This window comes from Giraffa tippelskirchi, chromosome 5 (genome assembly GCF_054371585.1).
Source record: "Giraffa tippelskirchi isolate mGirTip1 chromosome 5, T2T-mGirTip1v1.2.pri, whole genome shotgun sequence".
In the NCBI taxonomy this organism is placed as follows: domain Eukaryota; kingdom Metazoa; phylum Chordata; class Mammalia; order Artiodactyla; family Giraffidae; genus Giraffa; species Giraffa tippelskirchi.
Window position 1 is genome coordinate 20,781,200 of NC_137279.1, and position 24,395 is coordinate 20,805,594.

General features: G+C 42.3%; 1 protein-coding gene across 1 annotated transcript in view; it reads left to right on the forward strand.

Annotated features, from left to right (window-relative positions):
* Positions 1 to 4,752: 4,752 nt before the first annotated feature.
* SEC16B (SEC16 homolog B, endoplasmic reticulum export factor) overlaps positions 4,753 to 24,395 on the forward strand; it is a 63,343-nt gene continuing 43,700 nt past the window's right edge. The window contains exon 1 of the mRNA XM_081493882.1: positions 4,753 to 4,885. The gene's annotated coding sequence lies outside the window, so the exon portion shown is untranslated. The remainder of the gene's footprint in view (positions 4,886 to 24,395) is intronic.

The following is a 24,395-nucleotide window of genomic DNA, read 5'->3' on the forward strand; positions in this document are numbered from 1 at the left end:
ACAATGTTGTGTTAGTTTCAGGTGTACAGCAAAGTGAATCAGTTATACATATACACATATCACTCTTTTTTTAGATTCTTTTCCCATATAAGTCATTACAAAATATTGAATAAAGTTCCCTGTGTTATACAATAGGTTCTTATTAATTATCTATTTTATACATAGTAGTGTATCCATGTCAATCCCAATCTCCCTGTAACCCCCCACCCCCCGCCCCCATCGTCTGGTAACCATGCTTGTTTTCTCCATCTCTGTGTTGTGTGTTTTTGAACTGCTGACTTGGGAGGCAGTATAAACCATGATGAAACGTTTGTAGGCTTGGATTCAAAGTCTGGGTTATCCTTGCTGGCTGCGGGACTTTTGAGCAAACTGCTCATTCTCTGTGAGTTTTAGTTTTCTCATTTACAAAGAAAGGAGCAGAACTTCTGCATCAGTGACACATGGAGACACGGGTATATGGGGAGAGTGGCACTCGGGAGAAGGCGTGATGGGTATATGGGGAGAGTGGCACTCGGGAGAAGGCGTGACGGGTGTATGGGGAGAGTGGCACTCGGGAGAAGGCGTGACGGGTGTATGGGGAGAGTGGCACTCGGGAGAAGGCGTGACGGGTGTATGGGGAGAGTGGCACTCGGGAGAAGGCGTGACGGGTGTATGGGGAGAGTGGCACTCGGGAGAAGGCGTGACGGGTGTATGGGGAGAGTGGCACTCGGGAGAAGGCGTGACGGGTGTATGGGGAGAGTGGCACTCGAGAGAAGGCGTGATGGGTATATGGGGAGAGTGGCACTCGGGAGAAGGCATGGGAGCTCCCTGTGCCTTCCTACACACCTCGTTCTGTGCGTCTCTCCTATCTGGCTGTTACAAAGTTCACCACCTTCCTCCCCAAAATCAAGGTGGATTGTGGACCTGACTGTGAAAGCTGAAACTGTGAAGCTTCTAGAAGAATACATTGGAGAATATATTCATAACTTTGGGGCAGGCAAAGATTTCTTTCATGAGATCCCCAAAGCACTAACTTTAAAAGAAAGAAAAATTGATAAATTGGACTTTATCAATATTAAAAGTTTCTGCTTATTAAAAGACAGTTAAGAGGGAGGAGAGATAAATTAGGAGCTTGGAATTATATATATTTGTATCTATCTGAATCACTTAGCTGTACACCAGAAACTAACACAACGTAGTAAATCAACATAGTAAATCACAACATAGTAAATCTCAACTAACACAACACAGTAAATCAACTATATTTCAATTAAAAAAAAGACCTTAAGAAAAAGGCAGTTAAATGAAAAGGCAAGCCATAGAAAAGGGAGAAAATATTCCTAATAAATACTCTAACAAAGTATTCAGATCCAGAATTAGAACTCCTATGAATCAATAATAAAAAGAAAAAAATAAAGCTTAAAATGGGGGGAAAAAAAAGAAAGAAAGAAGAGCAATAATAGGAACTACTCCTTAAGGCAGCTGCATGGATTGTGTAAAATTAATCTAAATGGTTTTAGCTGTAATAATTTAATATCTATTCACAACAACCCCTGAGGGAGTTATTAAACCCATTTTACAGATAAGAAAACTGAGGCCCAGAGCTATTCAATGACTTACCTGATATCAATGGGGCTAGAGAGTGGCAGAGCCAGGACCTCAGCTTGGTAGTGTGGCTTTAGAGCCCACACATATAACCATTGTATTATACTGCCTCTGCTCAAAAACCCTTTGCTTATCTCTCCTGGGAAGTTTAAGATGTTTTCCCTTCTTATAACTTAGCCTTGGAGATGAATTTGAGCAAACTCCAGGAGATACTGAAGAACAGGGAAGCCTGGCGTGCTGTAGTTCGTGGGGTTGTGAAGACTCGGACATGACTTAGCGACAGAACAACAGCAACTTAGCCTTATGGTAGGTAAACACTGAGACTGGACTGTCGTTATAAGTAATTTAATTTAAGAGATGTTTTTTCAAGAGGAAACATTTGTGGAAATTGTGTTCTGCTGTCTGTTTTGGTTCACCAACATCTGAGTTAATTCCTTGAATCTGCTAGTGAAACTGTGAAGTAGGTGCCTATGAGAAAGTATGTATTTGGGAACATAGCAGTCATTGCATTTTCTCCTTTTTATTCAGTTGTTTAGTTACATATACACAGGTCTGTACCTTTTCAATTTACTGGAGATGTCTGAGCCAAGGTAAATGCTAGTTTGTGAAAATATGTATGTATACTTTTTGCATATTTTCCTAATGTGTCTCTTTTTAAGTGAGGGAAGTGTGTGGAAAATGAGACTGCTAGATTGTCTTTGGATCAGGGTCACAAGTCCCATGTAAACTAAGGCCTAGTATCGCCTATAATAGCCTGAGCAGTAGATGTGTTCTCAAACAAGAAACTTCGTATTTTGAATATTCTTTCCTATCTCTTTTTGAATTGATTCCTTTTCTTCTTATCCTTGAAATTGCCTTAGGTTTATTTTCCTCTCCTGATCTCTTGTAGCTGACATCACACGTTTGGCATTTATTTACATCTGCTTTTTACAGATTTCTGTTTGTATCCTTCATTTGTCTAGATGAGTGATTATTAACAAGATAACAGAGCCTAAACTAATCATAAGACAAGATGGCAAATGCAGGTCGTATTTAAGTATTCTTTGCATAAATCTAAGGAGGTGTTCTTTGTATATAAAGCAAGAATATGGTAATTATGGGTGTCTTCTCTAGTTATGACAAATCAGGTTATGTATGATCTATTCTTAATATTTGCAGCACAGTGTTGTGAGATGATCTCTGAGAGCCAGAGCCTTAAGTTCTACTGTGTGACCTTGGGCAAGTTATTTAACCTCTCTCATCTCTAATTATTTCTATCTAAAATGATGAGGTGAATTCAAGATTGTTTTAGGTTAAAGTTTTTTGGCCTCTACTTTGGATTATTTTTGTAATTGAAAGTAAGGAACAACATTTATTTTTAAAAAGCTATTTTCAAAATATTTCTATAATTAAAATATTTTATCTAAATCAGGTCTTTTTCTCATTTAAGTTTAAAATGAGAGCTTCCCCCATTCCAGAGTAGTGAATATATACACACAATATATGCTTTCTGACTCATACACATATCTACTTAATACATAGTCTTTGTGGTGATGGGACATCTTGAATTTTCTATGATTGTACCAATTAAAAAAAAAAACTCTGTGGTGTTTCCCTATAAATAATTTTACATCCAAGTACATTCATATATCTCATTTCATTTTAATTCAGAAAATGTGGCCAGTGAATACATAGTGACCTCGCTTGTAGTTTAATTATGTAAAATATGTTGGTTGTTTGGTCACTGATCAATGAGAGCTTATTTCTCAGTTTCTGGCTTTGTTGCTGAAAGCAGGGATTGCCTGGTCAATTCCAACTCCCTTTTCCTCAGTTGGCATTTTCCCAAATGATTCCTGAGTCACCCCTAGAGAAATAATCTGAGGCAGTGTAGGTGACAGCTCTGTCACACCTCTGTGTGTGCACATGCCATAGAGCCCCCTCATTCTGCACCACACATCACGGGAAGGTGTGAAGATATGACCCCCTCTGCTATCCACCTCAAAGGAGAGGAGGGCTGTGTGAGGTCTGGGCTACAGTAGTGTTTTACATTTCTCTTTGGCATGGCTTGTCTGCTCCAGATAAGCACAAGAACATCTTCAGAATCTTGAGTGTATTTGGAACATGAAGGAAAAAAACCAAATCTATTTAAGATTCAGCAGAGGGCCTCAGAAACAGAAGAGCTCAGGCAAGTTACCACTTGTCGAAAATTTCTACATAACAGAAGCAGTTTTATTGTTTATTTTGATTATATAAAGAAAGTTTTTCTTTGAGAAAGATTGAAATACATGTAAAATTATAGAGAATAAGATAAAAATCATCTGGAAGCCCACCATCCAAAGATATCTAATTAACACTTTTGTTAACTTCCACACACTTCTCAAGTGTACATGCCATTCACATACAGATACTTTTATATACATGGGATGTAATAAATGCTGTTTATTGTGAAGCCTTTAAAAAAAATCACATCCATCCCTGGTCATTGTCCTTGTATTTCCTCCCCCTCAAACAAAGCAAGTATTATTAACTGCTGGGTATATATCTTTTGTATACTTTTATCTATATAGATACATAGTTATATATAACTACATATTATCATATATATGCATATATAATAGCATATGGGATAATATTATACTTTTCACTCAATTATATGCCATAGAAACCCCAAACAGAATAACATTATACCTTTTTTATTTTGGCTCATTAATGTTTCATAGAAACCCTTTCAAATCAACTGGTATATCTCTAATACATTATTTGTCATTAGATATTTGAATAGTCCACAACTTAAATGTCTCATAATCTATTAAAAAATCTATTTATGAGCATTTACTTTTTCAGTTTTCTGCCATTCCAAGCTCATAATATTTTTCAGCTCAGGCTCATAATTTTTTAACTTTCTAAAATCTATGATGCTGTCTACAAGTCTAAATTTTACTTTTTTCACTAGAATTTTTTTGGTCAGTTATTAACTTGCTGTCATGATTGTTTAGAAAGTCATCATAATATTTAGATTTCTTTTGGAATTCTCATTTAGATACATGAAAGGGTCTGTGATTTCTTTCTATAAGTCTGTTATAAAAGAGATAGTGACCTCTTTTACTCAGACCTTCTCAATATGGTGGTCAGATCATGTTTCCAGCCTCAGGATCTACATGCAAATCATCCCGTCAGGAAACTGTTGCTGAAGCAGAAAGGTTCTGAGCAGCTGACGTGGCATCACAGCTTACAGTGTCTGCCAGTTGTGAGGAACAGCAGGCTGTCATGTTGGAATATAGCAGAAGCAGCAGCAGCAACTCCTGCTTTAGGGGCAAAAGATGTAAGTACTTACTTTCACCATTAACCAATTAACACAAAGCAAACTCAAACTGAAGAATGCTAAGAGGGAATACAGTTCCCACTAGAGACCCCTTCAGAAGATTCATTTGAGAAACATTTGGTCTTAACCAGAGTGGAAAGTTTTCAAGCCGGCACATGGTTCTCAGCAGAAGGGGAAACTCACAGGGTCTTGTTTGAAAAAACAAGCTTTAACTGTGGCTAATGCCCCTTTCAAGTCCTAACTCCTCCAAGGACCTGCATACTCTGGCAGGGACTATCCCCTGTGGGGTAGAGTGCATTGCTAATGTGCAAAAAGGACATGTGATTTCAGCAAAGATAAAAATTTTAGGCAGGTTTGGTTATGGAAAGATCAAAGGAGCCTTAGCATTTATAGTGTTTGAGGGAGGGAGAGAGCCTGTTAAATATTTAAGGTGGATTCAAACTGGTGAAAGCTGACTTAGAGGCAGCAGTGGAAACTTCTATTCTCGAGCTGTATAGATGACCAGGGGCGTTGGGCCTGCCAACCCAATGACAAATGAAGCCCTGGCACGGATCCTTACCTTGAGTTGCTATTCCCGAGACTGCCACCCTGGAAATCATGTCTGGAGTTTTTGGTATTTTCAGAGTTTCTAAACCATATGTTTATGTGTTGGTGATTTTTTTTTTTTCTGTTGAGATCTTTTACTCTGATGTTCAGCTCTTTATAAAACCTCACAAAAGATCAGCAGTGGTCCACCCTAAGTGTGGTTAACTTACTAACAGGTATTTCTGATTGTTACCTCTATGCTGGGGGCGCCTAAGTGAACAAGATGAAAGAGGTCTCTGGTCCACTAATGTTTGCTGCCCAGCAGGAAAAACAGATGTTATGAGAAGAGGGATGAACAGTCAGGAGACCTGAATGCTGGGCAAACCATATGGCACTCTGGGCTGCAGTTTCTGTGCTATAAAATGAATGGGTGGGAGGAATAACTCTGTCAGTAATTGATTCCTTATCAACTGTGAGTTTTTCCCTTGCTGAACAGCTTTTTACCCAGCATTGAATTTGCTCCATGTCTTATTTGGGAATGAGTACTTTATTTATGAAATAGATTTCACATGGCATCAACTAGGCTTTATCAAATTGTGATTTTATTTTTTAAAATAATTTATTTACTTATTTATTTTTGGCTGTACTGGGTCTTCTTTGCTGCATGGGCTTTTCTCTAGCTGCAGCAAGCGGGGGTACTCTCTAGTTGTGATGTATCGGCTTCTCTTTGCGGTGGCTTCTCTTGTTGCGGAGCAGGGGCTCTGGGGTGTGCCGGCTCAGTAGTTGTGGCTCCTGGGCTCTAGGGCAGATGCTCAACGGTTGGGGCACACAGGCTTAGTTGTTCTGCAGCATGTGACATCTTCCTGGATCAGGGATCAAACCCGTGTTTCCTTTGGCAGTTGAATTCTTTACCACTGAGCCATGAGGGAAGCCCACATTGTGATTTTCTGTGACCTAAACTTGAAGGATCCTTTTTGGATGGGCCCACATATAGTATGATATTGGTAAGAGGAAAGATTGTTCCTGAAAAAGATGTCTTAAAGGTAGTGATTCCATACAGACTCATCTTAAATATCTATTTCCAAATGGTTATCAATTGGAACTTTTCTAAGTGCTGTTGATTTTTGAGGAGCAAAGACACAAGAGCCTGGCACTAAGGAAAATGAAATTTCTTAAAATAGGTGTGACCCACAGGCTACAGCTTGACAGAAATTAAATTGAATCAAGAATAAGTCAGGCTGTGTTTCCAATAGAATAGAAAAAAAAAACCTACCATGAGTGACTGTGTGTTACATCCTCAGCTTCCTGAAACCCAGCACCATCAGCTCAGTCATTTTTAGCTTTGGAAATTGTGGGCGTCTCATTAACATGTTTTAATAGAATCTGAAGGATAAGATCAATTTCTTTAACATAATTAGTATGCATATTTCCCCCATCAGCCTTGCCTAGCACCCACCTGGGCATGCTGCCTCCAGCCTTTCTCTTTTTATTTTATTTTTATTTTTTAACTAATTTATTTATTTTAGTTGGAGGCTAATTACTTTACAATATTGTAGTGGTTTTTGCCATACATTAATATGAGTCAGCCATGGGTTTACATGTGTTCCCCATCCTGAACCCCCCCTCCCACCTCCCTCCCCACCCCATCCCTCTGGGTTATCCCGGTACTCCAGCCCTGAGCACTTGCCTCATGCATCGAACCTGGACTGGCGATCTGTTTCACATATGATAATATACATGTTTCAATGCTCTTCTCTCAGATCATCCCACCCTTGCCTTCTCCCACAGAGTCCAAAAGACTGTTTTATACATCTGTGTCTCTTTCTCTGTCTCGCATATAGTGTTATCGTTACCATCCTTCTAAATTCCATATATATGCGTTAGTATACTGTATTGGGAGAAGGCAATGGCACCCCACTCCAGTACTCTTGCCTGGGAAACCCCACGGACGGAGGAGCCTGGTAGGCTACAGCCCATGGGGTCGCGAAGAGTCAGACACGACTGAGCGACTTCACTTTCACTTTTCACTTTCATGCACTGGAGAAGGAAATGGCAACCCACTCCAGTATTCTTGCCTGGAGAATCCCAGAGACGAAGGAGCCTGGTGGGCTGCCGTCTATGGGGTCGCACAGAGTCGGACACGACTAAAGTGACTTAGCAGCAGCAGCATACTGTATTGGTGTTTTTGTTTCTGGCTTTCTTCACTGTCTATAATGGGCTCCAGTTTCATCCACCTCATTAGAACTGATTCGAATGTATTCTTTTTAATGGCTGAGTAACATTCCATTGTGTATATGTACCACAGCTTTCTTATCCATTCGTCTGTTGATGGACATCTAGGTTGCTTCCATGTCCTGGCTATTATGAACAGTGCTGCGATGAACATTGGGGTACACGTGTCTCTTTCAATTCTGGTTTCCTCAGTGTGTATGCCTAGTAGTGGGATTGCTTGCCCCCAGCCCTTCTCAATGGCAGAAGTGTACTTGCGGACCCAGGTAGTCCCTTCTTCTGGGCTATGAGCTCCATCCCTCTGTGGCCTCCTAAGGGGCTGCATCCATTGCTCATTTCCCTTGTTCCCCCATCTCTTTAGCCTCTCTTTCACACTGGCTTTCCGCTCCACCACAGGGAAAAGCATGTTCACGCGTCTCCCATTTTATACCAACCAAGCAGCCAGCCAATAAGCAACCCTCTTTAATGTTCTACCCCTTTTCTCACCATTCCGCGAACCCTATGGAATCCTGTGGATACTTTCAAGCTCCTATGTAACTTGATCTCTTACTGTTTTTAGTCTCTTTACCTCTTCCTGTGTCTTGATGGCTTGGTTTCCTTGATGCTGTTCCAACTCTGCCTGCTTAGTCTTCATGAACTTCTCTTTCTTTGCCTTTTACCTTTAATTCTTCATCTTATTTTTTATTTTAAAGTCTGCGTTGTTCCTTGACAATGTCATTCATGTCCATGATTTTCATTATGACTTGTGTGCTGATAACACATAAATCAAAACATATACAAATCTTCAGGAAAGAAGCAACATATAAACAAATAAATACCACCCACCACACATTCGAGTCCCTGCAGACTTTTCTCAGGAGCTCATGACTCATATTCACTGTCCAAGACAAGTATTTTGGTATATACACTCCCCTGAAAGGGCATTATCTTCCTGTCTAATTGAATATGGTGTGTCACCAGAGCCTGTCCAACTGGGCCTCCCCTCCATGCCTTTGAACTTACTGATTCCTTTTGTGGAACCGCCCCATGCCTCAATTCATCTGATTAAGTCCTAATTATACAATAAGGTTTAATGAGTTTTTTCCTTCCTCCTAGGAAGATTTGCTTGAGTTGGTTGCCCTTCTGTGATCATATGAGAAGCTATGCAACATTTATCACTTTTATCTAAGGTGATAAATTTATTTTGTTTCCCATTTCAGTTGATAGTGAAAACCTAAAAAGCAGAATTATATCCTTATTTCTGTGTCCCTAATGTCTACAACAGCATGAGGCACATACTAGTTATCCAAGAAACTGTTATTGATTGAATGAATGGTGGACAGATGGGTGCCCGCAGCTCCAGGTTGCTATTCTATCATCTCAGTCAATCCAGTGGGAAGACTTATTTCCCAGCAGTTCAAGCATAAGCTCTGGGAGCATGCTTTGTGGACGTGTCCCTGGACATGTGCTAACTGCCAAATTAATCACTTCAGGCAGGAGCTGTAGGACTCTGTCACGTATGAATTTTGTGTCCATTCTTAGAACAGAGATGGGGTCAGTCCTATACGTGCTATATAAACTGAGAGGGGTCAGGGAAGCTCATCATAGAAACACTAATGATTTATTACCAGAAGCTGGAGGAAAGGAGGCAGGCAGGCAGTAGTAGCACGTGTCTGCCACGTTGTGTGCAAACAATCTGGATGCTAGGGACAGCTGGGGCTACGCTCTGCTCTGCATGCTGGTGGAGACAGCTAGGACAGTCTCTTCAGTCTCAGCCCTCATCACTGCTGTCTTTATCCACTCAAGCTGCTATGATGTGATACCACAGACTGGCTAGCTTATAGACAACAGCAAGTTATTTCTCATGGTTTTGGAGGCTGTCAAGCCAAAGGCCGAGGTGCTGGCAGGTTCAGTGTATGGGGAGGGCCTGCTTCCTGGTTCATAGATAGCCATCTTCTCACTTCTCACATCTTCTCACCTGTGTCTTCACTAGGGACATGGGATCTCTCTGGGGTCTTTTTTATAAGGACACTAATTCCATTTATGAAGACTCTGCTCTCCTGACCTAATCACCCCTCCTCCAAAGTAGCCACAAATACATCAGTCTGGGGATTAAGTTTCAACATACGAATTTTAGAGGGATACAAAAATTCAGTCTTAGCAACTCCTTTGTGCATTCTAGGCTCCAACCACACTGAACGTAAAACCTACTGATGATGTGCTAAATGTGCAGGTCCCCCTTCACCTCTGAGCCCTTATATCCATCCTATTGCTGGGAACACCTACTCTCTTGCTCTCCCTTCCCTTCTTCCAGGCTAACAGACTCACATCCTTCCTGGATGTGAGTCTTCCTTCATGTGGTCTTCACTGAGACACCTTTCTTTGCTGGGAAGACTTCTCTGCCAAGGTTTGGCACCTCTGGTGTGTGCTTCATCCATTTCTTACTGCCATCCTCTCCCAGCACTGATCACTGGAGTTGTCTGTTACCTTGTCTGTAGTAAACTCCAAGAGCATAAGGAACAAACTCACCTTGGTTGCTTCCTGTGGCCTGCGCTTAACACCTGAGATGGTGCATGGCACATAGTAAGCACTCAGTAAATACATGATAAATGAGGAACTCAGCTTCTCACCCATTTCTTGGTTATTAAATAGGAACTGGTATTTTTCTTTGGTTTCTTCCACATATTCCTGGGACTTAGCAGCTTTATTAGAGAAACTGGAGAGCCAGCTCATACAGGAGAAAATATTCTTATTACAGTGAATAATGAATCATATGTATCTAAAATATTATTTACTGAATGAAGGAAATAATTTTAAAAAATTCTCCTGGAGTGAGGCTATATACCTCAGTTAGGTTCATTCAGTGACATCATCCATCTAATGAATGACATTTGGACCAGCACTAGGACATGGTGTCACAGTGTCATGATGTCATGGATCATAAAGAGTATTGCATCCTTAGTGAAAAAGGAAGTATACTTAGGAGGTTTGTACAGAAGCTATGTCACAAAAGCAATGTTGAGCAAGGCAGTAAGTATTTTCTCAGCATGCAGAGAATCTATAACATTCATATATGTATGGCTCCCAGAAAATAATGAACTTTGGCCATCTCCCTTTCGATGACTACAGACATTTATGCTTAGAAAAGAAACTTCTCCATCAGCTTGTCGTGTCCTTCAGTGTCCTCCAGAAACTGAAGTCTGAGCTTTGTTTTTTGGCATCATAAGCGGCTCCTATGGAAAGTGTCCTGATGTGCTAAATTCAGCATTAGAACAGCACTCCTGGGGATCTTGGCTATATCTGCAGTTACTTATTCCAGGCCAAGAGAACAAGAATGTGAGTGCCGCTAAAATACGTGTATGCACTCATGCTGTGCACACGTGGGCTATTTCTGTATGTGGAACAGTGGGCAGAGGAGTAGAGCCAGCAAAATGGTATGCACCTTTACCGACTGACAAATGAGACAAGGAGGAAATACAGAAGTTAATCTTTGAGTTTCTATTTTTATGAATATAATTTCCTATATATATGTCAAGTTCAATGAGCCTATTTACAGTGATAACTTTGAAGTTTATGGAGTGGGTATTTAAATAATTGCAATTTTGTATTAAATATGCTTGCATGCATGCTAAATTGCTTCAGTTGTGTCTGACTCTTTGCGATCCCATGGACTGTAGCCTGCCAGACTCCTCTGTCCATGCGATTCTCCAGGCAAGAATACTAGAGTGGATTGCCATGTCCTCCTCCAGAGGATCTTCCCGACCCAGGGATCACACCTGTGTCTCTTATTCCCTGCATTGGCAGGTGGATTCATTACCACTACCACCACCTGGGAATCCCTGCCTTAAATATACCACATGGTTTTTAGTAACCAGTATGCTTTTCTAAACAAAGCCTTGACTAGAAGTCCTGTAATTGACTTCTTGCCACTTGATGACTGATACTGACACTGCATGAGTTTGGTGAAATTTCTTACCTTTTCTGGACTCACTTTCATTGCCCCTAAATGGACAAACTCTGCCAATACCACTGGGTGATATAAATAAAGAACCAAGGATGCCTGTCTTGGGGGAAGACAAGCTATGAATGTAGTGGATTATGATGATGAGAGAGAGATCAGGAGAAAAATTAAAAGCAATAACTCAAGATTAGATTTGAAGCCAATAATAAAGACTAGCTAAGATAAAAGCTATGAACTACTATGATAAGAGAACCTAAGAACTTACACCCTGAACAGCCCAGAAGGGAACTCTCCTGCTATGATCTTTTACACAACAACACTGGCAACAAGCACTGGTGAACACTTCCTATGTGCAGGCACCGTGCCAAGTGCTTTTCCTAGCTCGTGCACTCATCTGGCGTCAAATATTCATTGAGCACCTCCTACACGCCATGAACAGTACGTTGTCTTACTTATCCTACAACAACCTTGTGAAGATATCCATTATTATACACTTAACAAACAAGAACACTCAGCCTGAGTGGTTAAGTAACCTACTTGAAGTCTTACAGTAAGTCAGGGGAGGCTCTGGGACTCGAATCCAATTCACACTGCAAAGCCTGAGCCCTTAACCATCATATTGTATCACACTCATGAGCTTAGCCTACAGTTTAGATTGGAACACCTTTAACAGCAGGTAAGGAGCCTGGAATATGGAGAGGCAGAGATTTATGGCAAACCTCTATGTAACAGGCACTGTGGTGTTTTGCCATATATGATTTCAATCTATCTGCATCACAGCCCTGTGAGGTACTTTTTCAGTGCAGTTCAGTTCAGTCGCTCAGTCGTGTCCGACTCTTTGCGACCCCCATTCCTGCTGCACTCCAGGCTTCCTTGTCCATCACCAGCTCCCGGAGTTTACTCAAACTCATGTCCATTGAGTCAGTGATGCCATCCAACCATCTCATCCTCCTTCGTCCCGTTCTCCTCTCGCCTTCAATCTTTCCCAGCATCACGGTCTTTTCAAATGAGTCAGTTCTTTGCATCAGGTGGCCAAAATATTGGAGTTTCAGCTTCAACATCAGACCTTCCAATGAATATTCAGGACTGATTGTCAGGGAGGCCTGGCATGCTGTGGTTCATGGGGTCGCAAAGAGTCGGACACGACTGAGTGACTGAACTGAACTGAACTGAACTGATTTCTTTCAAGATGGACTGGTTAGATCTCCTTGCAGTCCAAGCGACTCTCAAGAGTCTTCTCCAACACCACAGTTCAAAAGCATCAATTCTTCTGTGCTCAGCTTTCTTTATAGTCCAACTCTCACATCCAGACATGACTACTGGAAAAACCATAGCCTTGACTAGATGGACATTTGTTGGCAAAGTAATGTCTCTGCTTTTTATTATTCTGTCTAGGTTGGTCATAGCTTTTCTTCCAAGGAGCAAGTGTCTTTTAATTTCATGGCTGCAGTCACAATCTGCAGTGATTTTGGAGCCCCCCAAAATGAAGTCTGTCACTGTTTCCACTGTTTCCCCATCCATTTGCCATGAAGTGATTGGACCAGATGCCATGATCTTAGTTTTCTGAATGTTGAGCTTTAAGCCAACTTTTTCACTCTCCTCTTTCACTTTCATCAAGAAGCTCTTTAGTTCTTTGCTTTCTGCCATAAGGGTGGTATCATCTGCATATCTGAGGTGATCGATATTTCTCCCAGCAATTCCAGCTTGATTGATTCCAGGTTGTGCTTCATCTAGCCCAGCGTTTCTCGTGATGTACTCTGCATATAAGTTAAATAAACAGGGTGACAATATACAGCCTTGACGTACTCCTTTCCCTATTTGGAACCAGTCTGTTGCTCCATGTCCAGTTCTAATTGTTGCTTCCTGACCTGAATACAGATTTCTCAAGATTCAGGTCAGGTAGTCTGGTATTCCCATCTCTTGAAGAATTTTCCAGAGTTTATTGTGATCCACACAGTCAAAGGCTTTGGCATAGTCAATAAAGCAGAAATAGATGTTCTTCTGGAACTCTCTTGCTTTTTCGATGATCCAGCGGATGTTGGCAATTTGATCTCTGGTTCCTCTGCCTTTTCTAAAACCAGCTTGAACATCTGGAAGTTCACGGTTCACGTACTGCTGAAGCCTGACTTGGAGAATTTTGAGCATTACTTTACTAGTGTGTGAGATGAGGGCAATTGTGCAGTAGTTTGAGCATTCTTTGACATTGCCTTTCTTTGGTACTTTTTAGACTTTATTTTAAAAATGAGGAGACTGGGGCTGATAAAGTTGGAATGATGATTTTCCAAAGGCACATGGCTGAGACGTGGCGATGTTAAAACTAAATCCAGATTTCAATTCCTATTTTCTTTCCCCTGTGCCTTTGCTACTTCCCAAAATGACTGAGGGAAGGAAATTGCACAAGGAAACATAAATGGGATTGGGGTTGTGAAACCTGGAGAGAAGAAGAAGGCTAAGTGGCGTGACATTTCCCTGTATTTGAAGAGTTTAAATGAGTTTGAGTCACATATGTGTGTTTCCATCAAGGAAGAATATCTTTATTTTTGAAAACATTTATTTATTTGGCTGCATCAGCTCTTAGTTGCACGGGCTCAGTAGTTGCAGACTGTGGCCTTAGTTGCCCTGTGGCATGTGGGATCTTAGTTCCCCAACTAGAGATTGAACCTGCGTCCCCTGCATTGGAAGGCAGATTTTTAACCACTGGACCACTAGGGAAGCCCAAAGGGAGAAGATCTTAACTCTAAAATATTGAGGTGTGTTTCTCTAAGGAGTCTGAGGACTTGCCAACTGGAAAACAAACACTTCCTGCCCCAGGTAAAGCAAGAGAGTCACTGGCCGCCTAGGTACTCTATAGAGTCTTATGTAAGAGAGGATTTTTATCAGCAGTGGAAAGCTTGGAGTGCTACAGGTCTGGAAATCAAAGGGCTGTATGCCTTGGCCTGAGTCTCTCTGGCATAGACACTGCATCACCTGCACGGATGGATTCCTTCCAGAGATTCTTCCCAGCTCATCAGTTATGTGTCCAAATGTCTGCTCTTGTTCAAATGTGTCTCTCAAACATTTCCATCAAATGGCAGGGAGTGACTCCTGGAGATGCAAGGTATGTGTATGTGAACATGTGTCTGTGTGGGATGTGTGTGTACCTGTCTCGGTGCAAGTATGAAAATTTTTTGAAGTTTTTCATGTTTTGTTGTAAAAAGTAATACAGATTTGAGTTTTATTCCATTATATCCCATATTAGAATATTTTTGTTTGTTAAAAATTAAGGTAGTATTTTAATTTTCTTATAAAATAAAATTAGTGCTAATCCTGTGGCATCCTGACAGTGGCTACAAGTTGTCCAGTGTGAGAAGCATAGGACTGCATAGTCATGAAGTTTCTAATTCTGATGTTCTTACCTTAACCCATTGTTTTATGTCATATGTAGTTGTGTAACATAGTCTCTCAATTTTTCCCTGATCTCATGGTTCAGTGGGGACACTGGGTTAAATGTGGAGGAGGAGCTGTGGATTTCAGAGCAGTAATGGGTAACCAATTAATTCCTGACTGATGACTTGTATGGAATGCTTCCTGAGTACTTTATAGCATTTTCAGGGAAATGATAACAGTTAACATTTATTGAGCATTTAGTATATGTCATGTTTGTAGTTTTTTAATCTAAAAATGTACCCTTAAATTATAGCTCTCTGAGAAAGGTTCTATTATTATTGTTCCTATCTTATAGAGCAAGAAAAGGAGATATGAAGTAACTTGCCCAAGTTCACACAGCTAGCAGATAGTGGAGCTGAAATTCACACTCAGCTTTATCCCGCCTATTTCCAGTTGGCTTTGGGGGCTTGGAGGACTCTCCCAGCATTTATAGCCTTTTATTTCATTTAGCAGGTGCATGAGTCATCTTTGCCTGATGGAAGCTTGATGTGGGGTTAAAGGTCAGAGCAGTATCCAGCTGCCACCCCACTCATCCAGGTTCAAGGGGCATCGATAAAAAGGGAAGGATGAGGAGAGGAGAGAGTGAGGCCCCCTCTCCTTCACTTCTAGGGTAAGAGCAACAGTCCCAGGATTGGCATGAGTAGCTCATGGTGCCTATGCCAGGTTAATTGTCTCTGGCCCTCATACCGGGTTTTCCTGGCACACGTCCTTGCTGATAATGGAACTGCTGACAGGCATGTGCTGCTATGCCTCTCACCTGCCACCCAACCCTCCTGAAGAAGGAGGTTAAACCCTTGGTTGCCAATCCCTGGCTGAGGCCATGAACTCTGTATCTCCAAGGCAGGCTCCAGGGGCTGGCTTTGCTGGAGTCTAGAGGCTGCTCTGCGCTAAACCTTCCCCTCCCCGCCCCGCCCCCAACTCCTTTCTGGAGCCAGAGCTATGAGATGCTAGCACTTCATTATATCAGATGTTTTTGGAAAGTCTGGGGTAGGCATTATCCAGTCATTCCCCTTTAACTGAAGTTTTACATTTTGAATCATGATTGAATATTTTTCTTTCACTGTCTTATTGGAGAGGACTCTTATGTATTTCTAGGCATCTCACTTTAACAAGGTATGCAGAGAATTTGTGTTTCTGTCTCATTTATGCCCTATACGGCACCTCTTCAACCACTCTTCAGTCAGTCCCCTTAACTCACTGCCTTAACATTCCCTTTTACTTTCCCTGCTGCTGCTAAGTTGCTTCAGTCATGTCCATCTCTGTGCGACCCCATAGACGGCAGCCCACCAGGCTCCCCCGTCCCTGGATTCTCCAGGCAAGAACACTGGAATGGGTTGCCATTTCCTTCTCCAATGCATGAAAGTGAAAATTCAAAGTGAAGTTGCTCAGTTGTGTCCGACCCTTAGCGACCCCATGGACTGCAGCCTACCAGGCTCCTCCCTCCATGAGATTTTCCCGGCAAGAGTACTGAAGTGGGTTGCCATTGCCTTCTCCCTTTACTTTCCCTAGGAACTCTCTATCAGAGTTTAATTCTTTACTCAGGCTGGGAAAACTACTGGATACAATCTGCAGCCAAGACTGTTGCTGCTATACATTTCAGAGGTCCATTCATTTATAAATAAAGTCTTTACTGTGCTTTTGTCACACACCAGATGCTGTGCTAGGCCTGGTGGTCATAGCATGGACAAAACCACAGATGTTCAATATCCTCATGGAGTTTCAAATCCATCTAAGGGTCCAATAATAGCTGCATTTCCTGCCTACTGGTTCCTCTGAAGACATGTTCCTGGTTAAAGCCCACTCCTGTTTTCTACATTGGCCAATCCAAACCATCACCACATTTCTCCAGTTTATCACTGAAAGCTCACTTTGATCTCTAGCAGTCTACTCTGCAGAGAAGTCTCAGTACCCAGTCCCTTTTTGAACAGACTTGCCTCCATCCAAGCCTATCTTCACTGCCTTTATCTCTTTCTTGGAGGAAGAAATGCCCTTTCTTTAAGCTAGGCTTAACTTTTACTTCCATACTTCTATGTGATCAGCCTCTTTTGAGATTTATTCCTTCAGTAACTGTATTTTGTTTCTGTATCTCCAATCTTCATATGAATCAGCATATAACATTTTTCATCTTGTCTATGCTAAGCCAGTTCTTCAATCCTGAGTGCTTCATAGTAGTCCTGGCTATTGTCCCCTTTTCTTCATACGCAGGCGTCTCAAAAGAATAATTCAGAACTGTCTCCTTTTACTTACTTTCCATTTGCAGCACAAGTGATTTCTGTGTCTAATTCCTCATACCATTGACTATAGTTCCAAGGAAATTGTTTATGTCGTGATCACCAAACCTCCTTATCAGTAAAACCAGTGTAGGGAGAATACTTTCACTGTTGCCTCTCTCAATGTCTCTCCTACATTTGGCATTGTCGATGACTCTCCCATTTCTGAAGCCATCACCTTCCGTGGCTTCTGGGGCACCATTCTCTCCTGGCTTTCAGCCCACCTTCATTATTATCTTTCACAGGCTCCTCTTTCTGTGTCCAGCTTTTCAATATCTACTGCTTCAATGAACTGAAAACTTCCTTAGGGAAAGGATTATGTTATTAATCTCGGTGTCCCCAGGACAAGTGACAATGCTGGGCATAGAGTGGGTGTTCAATAAAGATTTGTTTAGTGAATGCAGAATCATCTTTCCAGAAGAGCAGACTGAGCACAGCCAACCAATCTTGGAAGCTTTGGGGACTCACTGCTCCATTTTAGCAACTTGGGTAAATAATTAATTACTGCTATGACAGTACCACATTTGGATATAGTATTGATTAAAAATCATGTTAGTTGATTTTGTCCTTGAAAACAAATTTATTGTAGAAAAGTTAGAAAATATGAACAGCCAGAAGAAAAAAATAAAATCATCCATAGACCCATTACCCAGACAAATAATTACCAGTCATCTGTTGACATAAGGCATCTCAGTTCATTTCCTAAATTTTTACTTTCAGTAAAGAAATGGGGTCAAGCCTGGAGAGTATCTCAGCTACTAAGCTGGCCTTTACAAGGCTCACCAGTCATTAAATCCTAGTGCTCAGGGATTCATGGCAAACCTGACCTGGATCTGGGTGGGTGTTCACATCTAGCAGCACTATTCTGGTGGGAAGAGATTAACTGCATTATTAGCAGTGATGATGCTTTTGTTAGATAGATGTCAAACTAGGGTATTTGCACCTGGTTGAAGCAAGGGCCTCTTAGTGGTCTGGTATCTGGAGAGGAAGGCAGAGAAAGGAAATTCACAACAATTAGTAATTGACCAGGGCTCCAGTTCCAGGGCTCCACTTCCCTGGTGGCTCAGATGGTAAATCGTCTGCCTACAATGAGGGAGACCTGGGTTCGATCCCTGGGTCGGGAAGATCCTCTGGAGAGGAAATGGCAACCCACTCCAGTACTCTTGCCTGGAAAATCCCATGGACGGAGGAGCCTAGTAGGCTACAGTCCATGGGGTCGCAAAGAGTCGGACACGACTGAACGAATTCACTTTCACTTTTCTTTCCAGTTCCAGTGGCCAATTGGCATGCAGAGTAGGAATTGGGCAAGAGGACAGGACACTTGGGGAAGGGAAAAATGTTAAGACTATAACTGTTTCAGTGTATGAGAGCCTATGGGATCATGTGAGGGTGCTGCAATCAGGGCTTGAGGTGACAAGACCAATTTTAGCCCAGCTCCTGTTTAGGATGAGCTGCTAGTATACTGTCAAACTGAGTGAACTTTGTTAGAAACCAGGAAGACTTGAGCTGCCAGGTTGAAAGACTTAGTAACTGTTGATTTGTGGTGCTAGGGAAGGCAGGGACTGATAAATCCCAAATCTTTTGGAGTGCTGAAACCCCATACAATTTGTTTCATTTCATGACCTATATAACTGTGGTATGCCATATGTCTATATAAAATAATTAAGGCTAATTAAAATTAATTTTGGTTGGTGAGTATTTGAAGAGTTTCATAATAACTCTTGAGATGACTGGAGATGCTTTGGGATGTCACAAAAGGAGCATTTGCAATAACTGGGCTAGATGTTTAACCCAGATGTATGAGATGAAAGCTGGAAACAGAATGACAATTTTGTGGTTGAAAGGACACTGGAATAGAAGTTAGGAGTTGTCATCTTTGTGCCGGGAAAGTGATTATCTGAAAACAACAACAACCTGATTTTGCAGCACTTGCCAGTTTCTGTGCTGTATATACCCCCGCTGTGGTGGATTTTAAATTATCAACAGTTTTACTGTTGGCTCACATAATTCTTGAATAATTAATAATCACACTTTGGTAAGCCCAATGCAAGACGAGTCCAGTACATCTAGATCATCTTAACTGAGCTTCTAGCTAGCTTTGTGATGTTGACTAAATCATTTTATCTCTCTGGATCTGGTTTTATCACTAACCAAATGAAGTTGCTAAAATAACCTGTAGGGTCTTCCAAAGTTAACATTTCAGTGACAGAGCTGTGTTATAGGGCAGGGCTGTGCTGTGCTGTGCTTAGCCACTCAGCCATGTCCGACTCTTTGCGACCCCATGGATGGTAGCCCTCCAGGCACCTCTGTCCTTGGGGATTCTCCAGGCCAGAATACTGGAGTGGGTAGCCTTTCCCTTCTCCAGGGAATCTTCCCAATCCAGGGATCTAACCCAGGTCTCCCGCATTGTAGGAGGATTCTTTACCATCTGAGCCACCAGGGAAGCCCAAGAATACTGGAGTGGGTAGCCTAGCCCTTCTCCAGAAGATCTTCTTGACCCAGGAATTGAACTGGGGTCTCCTGCATTGCAGGCAGATGCTTGACCAGCTGAGCTACCAGGGAAGCCCTTGAGGCAGGGCTAACATCATGTTACAAGCCAAAAGAGTTACATCAGATTTTCATGAATGTTATTGTGAAATATTGGGACACATAATTTGACATCTGAGTCTGTGTTGTAATCAACCATGTTCTGATTCCTGTGGTCATTGTGTGTGTCCTTTTCCAGTACCTCTTCCCTGGAGGATTAAAAATGACAGTGCAGTTATTAGTGAGCAAAGCCTCAAAGCCCACCAGTGGGATAAGAAACCACGACCCAGAGTCAGAGAATTCTACATTCAGCTGTCATGTCCTCGGAGTCAGTTGAAGGGCTGTGGCAAAAGCTTTTTCTTAAAAAATTAACTAATTAATTAGGCTCTGTCAGGTCTTAGTTTCAGCATGTAGGATCTTCCTTGTGACGCACGGACTCCCTACTTGTGGCCCTCAGGTCCAGAACGTGTGGGCTCAGTTGCTCCGTGGCCTGTGGGATCTTAGTTCCCTAGCCAGCAATTGAAACCTTGTTCCTTGCCTTGCAAGATGGATTCTTAACCACTGGACCACCATGGAAGTCCTCTGTGTCATAATCTTATAGCTTAGGTACCTTAGCCTATCTGATCATGAGATCAACCAAGGACCATTAGTCCAGGCCTTCCCTGGACTAATAAACAGCATGACAGGTTAATTTGCTCAAAGATTTTTGATGACAAGGACTGTGTCCTTCATATTTATGTGTGTCAAATCCTGACACATAATAAGGACTCAGTAAGTGTTTGTTGAAAGAAAGGATAAACATCTGAGCCTTTTTAGAGCAAATTCTGAGTTTGATTTGTATTTTCTCCCAGCTCTCTTGAGATATAATTGATGTATAGCATTGTACACATTTAAGGTAGACAGCATGATGATTTGCTAAATTTTAAAATATTAATTCAAAAGTAGACATGAGCTTCTTTATGTTCACCTGAAGAAGTTTATTTTTCAAACAAGAGAAATTATTTTCTTATTGTAATAGAAACTTCTCAGTGCCTTCAATTCAGTATTGAGTATTTAAATTTGCCTTCCATCTAGATAACACAATTGATGCACAATCAGAATTCAATGGAGAGAAATTCAAATGAGAAAAACCTAAAACAGGCATTTACTACCCACCAGTGAGTACTCTGGGCTTCTCCAGTGGCTCAGACGGTAAAGAATTTGCCTGCAATGCAGGAGACCTGGGTTTGATCTCTGGGTTGGGAAGATCCCATGGAGAAGGAAATGGCAACCCACTCCAGTATTCTTGCCTGGGAAATCTCATTGACAGAGGGGCTGGGTGGGCTACAGTCCATGGAGTCACAAAGAGTCGGACACGAGTGAGCAACTAACACACACACAGTGTGTACTGTACCTACCTTAGCCAGTAGAATTAGCTCATCTCCTTTGAAATGAAAAGATAATGCTTATTTATAAGGCATACATAATTATATATCACTACCAACATTTAAAGGCATACATCATTTTATATCGCTTCACTTTATTGTGTTGTTTTACGACCTGAAGTCTTGGGGCAAAGCTGCGTTGAGCAAGTCTCATGGCACCACCTTCCCAATAGCACTTGCTCACTTTGTGTCTCCACGTCACATTTTGGTAATTCTGGCAATATTTCTTTTTTTTCTTTTCTTTTTCATCTTGTATGCTGGCAGTAGTTCACATTTTTCCATTGTGATCATATTTGTTATGGTGATCTGTGATCAGTGATGTTTGATATTACTATTGTAATTGTTTCAGCGATTTTTAGCAATAGAGTATTTTATATTTATTTATTTGGCTGTGTCAGCACTTAGTTGTGGCTCGAGGGCTCAGTAGTTGTGGGTTTAATTGCCCTGTGGCATGTGGGATCTTAGCTCCCCAACCAGGGATTGAACCCGTGTCCCCTGCACTGGAAGGCAGATTCTTAACTACTGGGACACCAGAGAAGTCCCCAAGGATTTTAAAATTAAGGTATATACATTTAAAAAAAAATTGTTATTTATTTATGTTTGGCTGCACTGGGTCTTTTTTGCTGCTCGTGGGCTTTCTCTAGTTGCAGTGAGCAGGCTTCTCATGGCAGTGGCTTCTCTTGTTGCACAGCATGGGCTCTAGAGTGCAGGGTTAGTAGTTGTGGCACATGGGCTTAGTCGTCCCATGGCCTGTAGAATCTTCCAGACCAGGAATCAAACCTGTGTCCCCTGCATTGGCAGGTGGATTCCCAACCACTGGACCACCAGCGAAGTCCTACATTTTTTTTTTTAGACATACAGCTATTGCACACAATGGACTACAGTATCATGTACAGCATAACTTTTATATGCACTGGGAAACCAACAGATTCGTATGGCTCACTTTATTTCAGCGGTCCGGAATTGAACTCGGAATATCTCTGAAGTCAGCCTGTGGTCCTTATTATGACCCTCCTAAATTAAGCATTGTTATTCCTCTTTCAGGGGATCTTCCTGACCCAGGGTTCAAACCCACGTCTCCTGAGTCTCCTGCATTGGCAGGCGGATTCCTTACCACTGAGCCACCTGGGAAAACCCACCCTGTTATTCCTCTTTCAGAGAAGAAACAGAGGTTGAGCAGCCAAGCCTCCCGTGGCCCAGACAGGCATTAACAACCCACAGATGGCGCTCTTGTCCCCAGGCCAGGCTGCCTTTGGGCTTTTCTGCACTTCCTCTCCTTCAGGTCTCTGTTCTTTGTTTGCTGTGCGGGTTTGGATTCTTTCACACGTGCATGAGACTGGCTCAGCCCACTACCAGGCAAACAGAAGCAGCAGCCTCTGACTGGGTTCTGGGCAAACACGCCAAGCCGGGTCTGGACGAAGGAGGGAGCTGGGCTGTACTTTGCCCTCGTGAATCAGCCCATGGAGGCTGGGCAGTTAGTTGCAAAGGCAGCTGACAGGCTGTAGATCTGAGAGCCAGGTAAGTCTTGGTAGATGTGGCACCTGGACTTTGACAGTGTCTAGGAGGGGAGAAGACACTCCTGGAGCATGCGAAGGGAAGGTGGTGGCTGTCAGAGCAGGTGTGTGGGGACACTAGCGCCCTTGTGGGTTTTGTCTTGGCTGTGCTTGCTGTGCTGTCAAATTAGGAAAGGCAATATTGACCTTAGTGGGGCCAGGGAAGGTCATTTATGTGGATGTGTGAGTATGACTTGTCCCTGTGCATATAATGCCTTCATTTGGAGTATCTTAAATGGTTTTCGTTTGGGGTCCTTAGTTGTAACCTGAGCCCTAACTTGTTGGAATTGATATCTTGGCAACAGAAATCAACTGGAGTTGACTTTGGCGAAGGGAGTGGGTAATGTGTCTTTGCAGTCAGAGAAGGGCTGTCTAGTGAAAATATCTGGGGATGAGGTGGAAGAGACTTTCGTCTTCTTTTTTTTAAATAGATTTTTTTCTCTTGACGTGGACCATTTTTAAAGTTTTTATTTATAAATTTGTTTCAGTGTTGTTCCTGTTTTATGTTTTGGTTTTTTGGCCATAAGGCATGTGGGATCTTAGCTTCCTGACCAGGGATTGAACACACACGCCCTGCATTGGAAGGCGAAGTCTTAACCACTGGACCACCAGGGAAATCCTGAGGCTTTCTTCTTGCTGAGCTTCCTGGTGTCCAAATGCTTTCAAATTCCATAGGCCTTCAGGAAAGACTCAGGTAGCCTTTCACTGTGTCTGGGGCATTTGGCCTTTGCTGGGATTTGCTGGAAAAGGCTCTCGTTACACCTGACTTTTTCAAGGAAGCAAGCTGACATGGGAAGGAAGGTGCAAGTCTTCCTGAGCTGTGATTGTTCTGGAGGTAGAAGGCACTTCTGTGCCTTGTTCTTCTGGTGCATTCTGCTTACAGCTCTCTGCTCATAGCTGTGGACCCTGGCTCCGCGGCATTGGAACAGAGTGACATCTTGATTTCAACACACACACCCTTTGACCTTTGCTTCTGATATTCATTCTTATATTGGGCTGGGAGTTTCAGGAGTGGGAGCAAGTTGTGGATCCGATCAGAACTTTTCAACCTAACGTAGTTCCCAAGGGAGAAGGAGCATGGGATCTGATGGAGCCGTGTATCCTCCTGACACAGGAGACTCCTGAGCAGCTGTAATGGGTGATGGGTGCTTTTCTTTGAAGGCAGCTGGGTGCTGGTGCTGCTCTGTAATACAAGCAGAGAAGCTTGGAAGGTAACTCGTCCTCGGGAGCTATATCCCGGTTTGAAGAATAAGTGGGGAAAACCAGTTTGATCCTGGGGAGACTTCCAGGTTTTAAAATCTCTAGGCAGGAAGATTACCGAGACATGGCTCTCTAGTTTGTCACAGAAGCAATCCCAAACCTGCGTCTCCTCACCTCCCTTGGAGGAGGGGCAGGCATGGGCAGGTTATAGAGCATAGTTCTCTAAGACTTTAAGGATTTAGAAAAGATGTCTCTTGAAGTCACTTTAAGCTTCTTCTTCTTCTTTTTAAACATCTATTTATTTGGCCATGTTGGGTCTTAGCTGTAGCATGTGGGATCTTTGTTGCAGGCGCAGGCTCCAGAGCAAGCAGGCTTCAGTAGTTGTGACACATGGGCTTAGATGCCCCGAGGCATGTG